Source organism: Trichosurus vulpecula, chromosome 5, assembly GCF_011100635.1.
Source record: "Trichosurus vulpecula isolate mTriVul1 chromosome 5, mTriVul1.pri, whole genome shotgun sequence".
In the NCBI taxonomy this organism is placed as follows: Eukaryota; Metazoa; Chordata; class Mammalia; order Diprotodontia; family Phalangeridae; genus Trichosurus; species Trichosurus vulpecula.
Genome location: NC_050577.1, coordinates 286,361,396 through 286,370,904, shown reverse-complemented (window position 1 = coordinate 286,370,904; position 9,509 = coordinate 286,361,396).

The window sequence follows — 9,509 nt, the reverse complement described above, 5'->3', positions numbered from 1 at the left end:
GGGTCAGTCCATCTCTGAACTTCTGTCCACCCTCAGCCTTTTATGATCAATAGACTGTAAGCTCCTTTAGGGCAAGGGTTGTTTCATTTTTGCCACAATACTTAACAAAGGTCCTGGTACACAGTAGATGTTTAATAGATCTCTGTTGGATGAGTATTGATTGATGATTCCATGAAGAGTGAACAGAGATAACCAAACCCTAAGGAAAGAGATTCTGCCCCAGACTCTGAGCTACCAGGTGAGTTCAGCCTGACCTCCACATCAAAATAAGAAGTGATATCAGAGAAGGTCCTGCTCCCTCTATGAAGAGAATAATCACAAATACTATCCCTCTGTGAACTAGATCTTGGGAACTTAATACATTCTTTGGTTCAAGATGGATTCTAGCTACCCATTCCCAGAAACCCATCACACTCTGCTCCAACAGCTTTGAAGGTATCGGATGCAAGATACTGAAAACTAGGAAACAGTGAATTCTCCCACCAAATTCCAAGTCTCACAACACCCAAAAGGTATGAGCTTCAACTCCATAAGCAAGGATGCCAAATATACCCTATACCTTGGGCATGAAAGAAGATTCAGCATGAGGTTGGTAGTAGATGAGGTGATGGATAAATAGTGAACATGCACATGGTGCTTTAAAATATTTAAAGCATATGTTAAAACTTAGCTTGTTTGATCTCTACAACAAAGCCTGTGAGATAAAGTTAGAAAAACAGATAGAAAACTATGAATGGTTGGATGGATGGAGGATAGAGATGGTTAGATATAGAAGGTTAGATAGATAAATATAAATGATTAGATAGAAAGATAGATATAAATGGATAGAATTAGAAAAACAGAAAGCAAGAGAGAGAGAAATGGTTAGATGCATATGATTAGATAGATAAATATGGATGGTTAAACAAAAAGATGGATATAGATGGTTGGATGGTAGATAGATAAATAGATCTAGATGATTAGACAGATAGATATGGATGGTTAAATGGACAGACAGACCTAGATTAATTATTAAGTGCTTACTATGTGACAGACACTGTACTAACTGTCCTTCAAGGATCTTGCTTGTTTATATTCTAATTTAATTACACATGACATTAGACAATAAAGAAGGAAAAGACAATAAAGGGAATCTGAAAAGCGTTGTAAAGTTGTTGGCAATGGGGTCTGACAGGAAATGATACTTTTGACCAATTTGTTAAGCAACCCTCAGATGGAGGCATGGCAGGGTGGGAAGGCAGCTGTTAAAGAGGGAGGGAGGGAGTCAAGTCAGCAGGTAGGTGTTATAATTATCCCCTTTTTACATATGAAGAAACCGAGGCTGAGAACAAATGTATAAAGTATTTATGAAGCATTTACAATGTGCTAAGCACCAGGAATAGAAATACAAATATAAGAAAGACAATCCCTGCTCACCACGCACAAAGTGTCAGCTACAAGTGAGATGGAAAGGTTCTATGATCCTTAGGGTACAGCCTCAAAGCAAATGGTAAGGCCTCAGCTTTAATGGTCATTTCTATTGACAAAATCCTATCAGTTTCTGATGTTGACCCATTTGATAGCACCAAGGATGTGGTGACAAAGTTAAGCAAGGTTAAGCCTAGGATTACAAAGCTAGTGTCTGGCAGGATTTGAACTCAGATCTTCCTGCATCTCTGTAGCACCTCTACCACCTAGCTTCCCTTTATTCCTGCTCCATTGTGGATCTGGTCTATGTGGCAGTTCGCTGGTGCCTCTATGACAACTAAAGTCAAGTCCTCCCTTCCCACTGGCAAGAGGACCCTGAGCTGCATGCCACCTTCATGCCTCTCTGCTGTCACAGCAACTTTGCCTTGCCCACGAACCTTAACTAAGCAACCCAGGATGCAATAAGGGGAACCAATTTCCTAAAATAAAAAATAAAACATTTTAAAGGGGGAGATTGTTGCCAAAAAAGAGTTTCTAGACTGATATGCCTGGAATTTGAGATTTTTGATTTGTGTTTCAAAAAAAGCCTGGGCACACTGCCCTCTTAAAATTGCCATTAAGTTGAATTTATGACCGAGTAATGGTGCATTTCTCTCATTAAAGAAAGATCTCCCCTATCTGTCTGGGCTCAAGCATGACCTGTGTGAGAAAGCCATAAATCACTCAACCCCAGGGGCTGTTCTTTTGTAGGCCCCGGGAGGGGAGAGGGAATGCCAGAGCAGTTAAGGTCAGCTTTGGAAGTCTCCTCTCCAGGGGACAGCAAATCAGTTGGGGGATTTGCTGGGGGATGAACAGAATAATTGATCACCAGCATATTGGCATGAGTCTAAGGCTGGAATGCCTTTGAAATGATTCCCAAATGGCACAGGGGATGAAGGAAGATTTCTCAGTGAGTCTCAGATGAAGAGTTATGGGCCTTGGGCTATGCTCTTGACTCTTCCGTGGACTTGTGTGCTTCAGTGGATACCGGTTGGCCTCTGAAACCTCTTTCTCTCTCTGTCAAAAAGGTAGAGTAATGGAGAGGGACCAGATGGTGTTTGTTAAATGCTGCAAGATGATCACACCAAGGGCAGTCATATTAACCTGGGGGTGGGAGGTGAAGGTGGCTCTGGGGGAGCATTCCCTCAAATTGTCATCGAGGTCAGAGAAATGTTTTTTGAAGGAAAAGAAATGGATTTTAACCCTTGGAACATACAGGCTAAGTAAGAGAAAGATGTTCCTTCAAAGCTCAGAACACATCCTTTTTCCTCTTCAAATACCTCTTTATTTTCTGGCTTTCAGAAGGAAAGAAAGTGGGGTTTCACATGTAACATGTGGTACAAAGGAAGGAGCACTGGCCATGGAGTCAGAGGGGCTTGGTTCAAATCCTACTTGTTTGGCTTATTAACTGTGACATTGGCTAAGTCACTTTCCCTCTCTGGACTTCAGTTTCCCCATCTGCAAAATAAGAGGGTTAGACTAGATATTTCTTCAGGTGCCTTCAAGTTCTAGATCCTCTGACCCTGCCTCCAACGCTCACCAGGTACAGAAGTTCAGGTAAATCACTACACAACTATAGGCCTCAGTTCCATCATCTGTAAAATGATGGGAATGGACTACATCAGGGATGGGGAACCTGCAGACTTAAGGCTACGTGTGGCCTTCTAGGTCCTTAAGTGTGGCCTTTTGACTGAATCTACATTGTACAGAAAATTTGTTCAGTTTCCTCCTCTCTAAAATAAGAAGGTTACACTAGATGTGTCAGGTCGAGAATCTTTTATTAAGCACCTACTATGTGCCAGGCACCATGTTAAATACAGGTGATACAAAGAAAGGGAGGGGGGAATCCAAAGTCTTCTTCCATCTCTAAATCTACCCGTTTGGAAGTTTTTTAAGCCAAATTTTCAGCTACCTATGAATAAGTACTTCCTCTCAACCCATTCCTTTTACCCCAACACTAGAGCTGGAAGGGATTAGAAAGAATCTTGGAATTTAGAATTCTAGGATAGCCAGATATGGTAGCATAGGCCTGTAATTTCCTACTACTGGGGAAGCTGATACTAATAAATCACTTAAGCTTGGGAGTTCTGAACTGCAGTAAGTCAAAAGCTCATTGGATATCTGCACTAAAGCCAGTACCCCAGGAACAACATGGCAGGGGAAAGGGGAGGGAGGATCTGACTGCCAAGAGAGGGACGAACCAACCCAGGACAAAACTGGAGTGGGTCAAGGCTTCCACAAGCAGAGTCAAGCCCAAATCTGTGGCCACTGTACTTCTGGCTTAGGTGAGCTAGAGATTCCTAAACATAAAAACATAAAAAAAGAATTGCTTGAGACCATATAGTCATTTTATGGCAGGCATAGAACCCTCATCATAATGAAGGCCTTCCCTAATCTCAGTCCTATATCCCATGTTCACAGAACTAGAAGAAACCAGAACAAACAGTAATGTGACCTTTTATTATTACTATTTATTTTATTTTATTTTATTATTATTAATCATTACATTATTAATCATTACATATAGGCTACATATAGATATAATTATTAAGCATCATATAGCTCATTATAGACCAGCTAGGTGGCACCATAGTGAACACAGTGCCAGGCCTGTAGTCAGGAAGACTCATCTTCCCAAGTTCAAATATGGCCTTGGACGCTTACTAGCTGGGTGACTCTGAGCAAGTCACTTAACCCTGTTTGCCTCAGTTTCCTCATCTGTAAAATGGGCTGGAGAAGGAAATGGCAAACCACTCCAGTATATTTGCCAAGAAAACACTAAATAGGGTCACAGAGAATTGGACACAACTGAAAAATGACTGACCACCAACAACAAGCTTTTTAAGGTTTGAAAAGAACTTTACATCACTTATCCCATTTAAGCTTCACAATAACCTTAATTTACAAATGAGGAAACTGATGCAGATGGAAGTTAAGCAGCTTGTCCAGGGCCACACAGCTAGCTAGTAAGCATCTGAAGCAGGACCAAAACTCTGTTCTTTCTAACCCCAAGTTCAGCAGTCTCTATCAAACCACCCAGCTTCATCCTTTGCCGTGAAGTAGAAGAGGATAAACCAGCCAGGCACATTTGCTGATGATTTGCAAAATAAAAAAAAAATGTTTAAAGCATTCTGGGGTATTTCACTGTGTTGACTGACTTCCAACAGCTTCAGATGTTGGGGAATTGAGAATGACATTCCTAACAGACCACATCACCTTTAGCAGGTGCCAAGGATGCGTATACACAAAGAATCCAAAGGTTCAGGCATCCTACCATACAACCTAGGGGTCACTGTGCCCCACAATCTTGCCAGCATGCTGCACCAGACATTAATGGAGTGTTCTAAGAGTCAACCCTTGATAGAGTACTCCCAGACTGGCTCTTGGGAGACACTGTATCAAGTCACCATGAGTAAGAAACTACTACATGAGGATAGGTAACTAATAGCACCTCTCCTTTCTGAAAGGAAGAAGGATCATGGGGGCTTTTTACTTTCACTGTGCCCATTACCTTCTGGGAGGGTGCCTCCCCACCCCCTTTTGTTTTTCCTTAAAGCAGCTGTCTGCTCTCAGGGTTGGGAGTAGGGGGGAAGAGGAAGACAGACAGAGACAGAGAGAGGTACCTATTCACCTCTCCCCAACTCCATCCCTCAAACAAGACCATTCTGGGTGAGTGTGTGTGATATTGCAATCCATTTTTTTTCACAGATTTATAAATAGGAGAGGTGAATTTACTTCTTAAATGTGGTTTGTGGGACCACCAACCAGCTTGGAAGGCTCATGGAAAGAGCATGGAGCTGAAAGTCAGAACTGGGTTGCTACTCTCAAGTACCCCCACAGATTAGTTGAACGTGTATGAGTGAACTTCTTTACCTATCTGTGCCTCTGTTTCCTCTGCTGTAAAATGAGGACACTGAAGTAAAGACCCTAGAGTGGGGAATTTTAGAACATTCTCTATACAATGTTAGAGTTAACAGAAATGTAAGAATAAATGACTATACTCATTTGTAATGGGTTTTGTTTTTCTTGTTTGTTCAATAAATAAGGGATAGGGGGAGGGGGAGAATTTAAATTTAATTTATTTATTTAATATATTTAGTTTTCAGGGTTGGTTTTCACAAGAGTTTGAATTACAAATTTTCTCCCCATTTCTACCCTCCCCCCCACTCCAAGATGGCGTATATTCTGGTTGCCCTGTTCCCCAGTCAGCCCTCCCATCTGTCACCCCACTCCCCTCCCATCCCCTTTTCCCTTCCCCTCTTGTAGGGCAAGCTAAATTTCTACTCCCCATTGCCTGTGTATCTTATTTTCTAGATGCATACAAAAAACTTTTTTTTTGTTTTTGAACGTCTGTTTTTAAAAACTTTGAGTTACAAATTCTCCCCCCTTCTCCAGAATTTGTAACTTAAAAAAAGAATAAAAATCTATGCTTAAAAAAATCTGAACATTCTATATAGAATATCTGAGCTAAAGGATACCTCTTAGAAAGAAGGATGTAGAACCTTCTTTTACAGGGTGTCCCTAAAGTCTGGACACATAGGCAAAATGTATATTTTGAAATATTTGAAATATTAACCGACCTTAGCCCCCTTGACTTCTTTTTCTTGGGTATGCTAAAGGAGAAGATGTGCTCATTGAAAATCACAGATGCAACACACTTGATTGAATGTATAAAGAGTCAATGTGCTAAACTTAATAGCAATATGGAGTTATTGCATCGAGTTCATGTGAATCTTACAAAGCACATCAACCTTTGCATCACAAATGATGGAAATCATGTTGAAGATGTTATTTGTTAATATTCCAATTAAATAAAATGTCGAAAATTTCATTCATTTCATTTCTTGAAAACACGCATTTTTGCCTATGTGTCCAAACTTTAGGAACACCCTGTAGAATGTTAGTGCTTAGAAGAGACCTTTGACTATAAACAACATATTGTTGGGTTCTGGATTTTGATCCGTTCTGCTATCCATTTCAGTTTTACAAGTGAGTTCATCGCATTCACATTCAATGTTATAATTACTATTTGTCCATTTCCCTCCACCCTATTTTTCCTCATTCTCTCTCTCTCCCTCTCTCTCTCTCTCTCTCTCTCTCATTCTCTCTCTCTCTCATCTCTCTCTCTCTCTCTCTCTCTCTCTCTCTCCTTCTCTCTCTCTCTCTCTCTCTCTCTCTCTCTCCTTCTCTCTCTCTCTCTCTCTCTCTCTCTCTCCTTCTCTCTCTCTCTCTCTCTCTCTCTCTCTCTCTCTCTCTCTCTCTCTCTCTCTCTCTCTCTCTCTCTCTCTCTCTCTCGTTCTCTTCCTCCCTGCCTTTCTCACTCTTTTTAACCCTTTCACTCCTCAGAAATATAATTTACTTCTGCCTTGCCTCCCTAATCCACATACCCTTCTAAAAGTCTCTCCCGCATCCTATCCTCTTGCCCTCCTCTTCCTCTGTAAGTTAAGACTTTTATAATCCATAAAATGAATATTTATTCCCTCTTTAACCCAGTTCTTATGAGAATTAGGTTACCATGATACCTACCCTCTACTCTATTCTCCCTTCCACTATAACAGTTCGTCTATCCACACCTCTTTTATATGAGATAATTTGCTCCATTTTACTTCTTCCTGTGAAATTTATTTTATAGGATCATCCCATCATAATCAACTCAGTCCCAAGCCTTCTATCTATTTATACTCTTTCAAACTACCCAAGTAATGATAACATTCTTAAGAATAATATTCTTAAGAATAACATCTTAAGATAACATTCTTATAAATGTCATTTTCTCATATAAGAAGTAAACAGTTTAGTCATATTAAATCCTTTATAATTAGTCTTTTATGTTTACCTTCTTATGTTTCTCCTGGTTCTTCCAAGTCAAATTTTCTGTTCAGTTCTGGTCTTTTCCTCAAGAATACCTGTAAGTTCTTTAGTTCTTTAAATATCTATTTTCTTCCTTGCAGGATTACACTCAGCTTTGCTGGGTAGATTATTGTGGTTTGCAAACTCAGCTCCTTTGCTTTTTGGAATATTAAATTCCATACCTTTCAGTCTTTTAATATAAAAGCTGCTAAATCTTGTGTTGTCCTTACTGTAACTCCACAATATGTGAATTGTTTCTTTCTAGTTGCTTGTGATATTTTCTCCTTAACCTGGGAGCTTTGAAACTTGGCTATAATGTTTCTATGAGTTGTTACTTTGGGATCTCTTTGAGGTGGTTATCAGTGGATTTTTTTTCAATATCTCTTTTACCTTCTAGTTCTAGAACTTCAGGATGATTTTCCTTAATTTTCTGAGGCATAGTATCTAGACTCTTTTTTAAAAAAAAAAAAGTCATATCTTGCAGGTGATCTAACAATTCTTATATTATCTCTCCTCAATCTGTTTTCCAGGTCAATTGTTTCTTTAATGAAATGTTTCACATTCTCTTCTATTTTTTCATCCTTTTGATTATTATTTCATGATGTCTTATGAAGTCATTAGCTCCCCCTGCCCCAATTCTAATTTTTAAGGAGTTATTTTCTTCTGTGACTCTTTGGACCTCTTTTTCCAATTAATTGACTTTCTTTTCAAAATTCTCTTGCTTTTCTTGCATTATTTTTATTTCCTTTCCCAATTTTTCCTTAACTTCTCTTATTTGATTTTTAGAGTCCTTATTAAGTTTTCCCAATAACTTTTTCTTTGGTTTGTGATCATTTTGCATTTTTCTTTGAAGCTTTACAAGTAGCTGCTTTGGCTTCATTGCCTTCTCAGTTTGAACCCTGGTCTTCTCTATCACCATAGTAGCTATGTGTGATCAGGTTCTTTCTCTGTTGTTTACTAATTTTTTAATAGACTGTTTTTGGCTATAAACCTGGGTCCTGCTCTGCTAGAGAGGTTTAATGTCTCAGGATTCAGATTCCACCCCCCCCTCCCCATTGTTTTGTGGGCTTTATCTGGAAGCCTTTGACTCCTTGGGTCTTCCAGTAGTCTATAATCCAAGGCCAGGTGTGGTCACTGCTTCTGGGCCTCACACCTTGGTCTATGGGTGCCCTCAGGCACTCCTCTTCTCCCCAGAGGCACAACCCTCACCCCCAGCCCTGCTATCTCAGCAAATACTTTGGCTCCCAGAGGGTCTGCTCATGCCTCTGCCCCAGAACTAAAACCAGGCACTCCTCTCCTGAGAGTGACCCCAACCAGCAAGGCTCCGGCCCTCTGACTTCACTCACCAAGTGTGCTCCCTTCTCTTCCCCCACAGCCACAACCTGGTTAGCAGGACCTGGTCGGAGCCTGAGCCTCCATCCAGCACCAGAGGAAGGCCCAAAATCCTCCCCATCAGCCACCCAACCCCCACACCATCCATGGGGTGAAAGCTAAAGCAGAGGCTGCACCTTCCCAGCTGCCCCCAGGACTTTTGAGTGGTTGATGCAGTGAAATCTGCCTGGAGGCCTCTACACTTCAATCAAGCCAGAATGTCACAGGTGGTCAGAGCTTTTCTAACTTCCTCCTCAATTGTCTTAGGCTGGACCACTGCTTTGCCACAAATTCTAATTAGTTCTGCTGCTCTAAAATTCACTTCTTTAAGGCATATTTTAAATTACCTTATTCCACCACCTTCCCACAATTCTCTCGGGACCTTTGAATGAAGGATGTTATATAGATAGATTCATATATATGTTATATATATAGATATATATTCCATATGTTATATAGAATAAATATTCTGTATAAAATAAAAGTCATGCAAAAAAAACCAGGTATGTTTGGATCACAATGTTGAGATGCAATAGAAAGAGACTTAGATGTGGAGTCAGAGAACATAGGTTCAAATCCTGTCTTGGCCACTTATTGCTTAAATATGACTTGCGTAAGTCGCTAAATATCTCTGTGCTTTATTTTCCACAACTATAAAGAGAGAGGGTTGGCCTAGCCCTAGATGACGTCTATGGCCCCTTCCTGCTCTTAATCTAGGATTCTATGAAGCAAGATGCAGCCTGTTCCTAAAAACCTTAAGACCCAAAGTTTATCTATTACTCCCAATTACATGGCATCCTCAAGACTTCTTTTCCCTTGAGAGTGAAGCTATAGAAAACAGT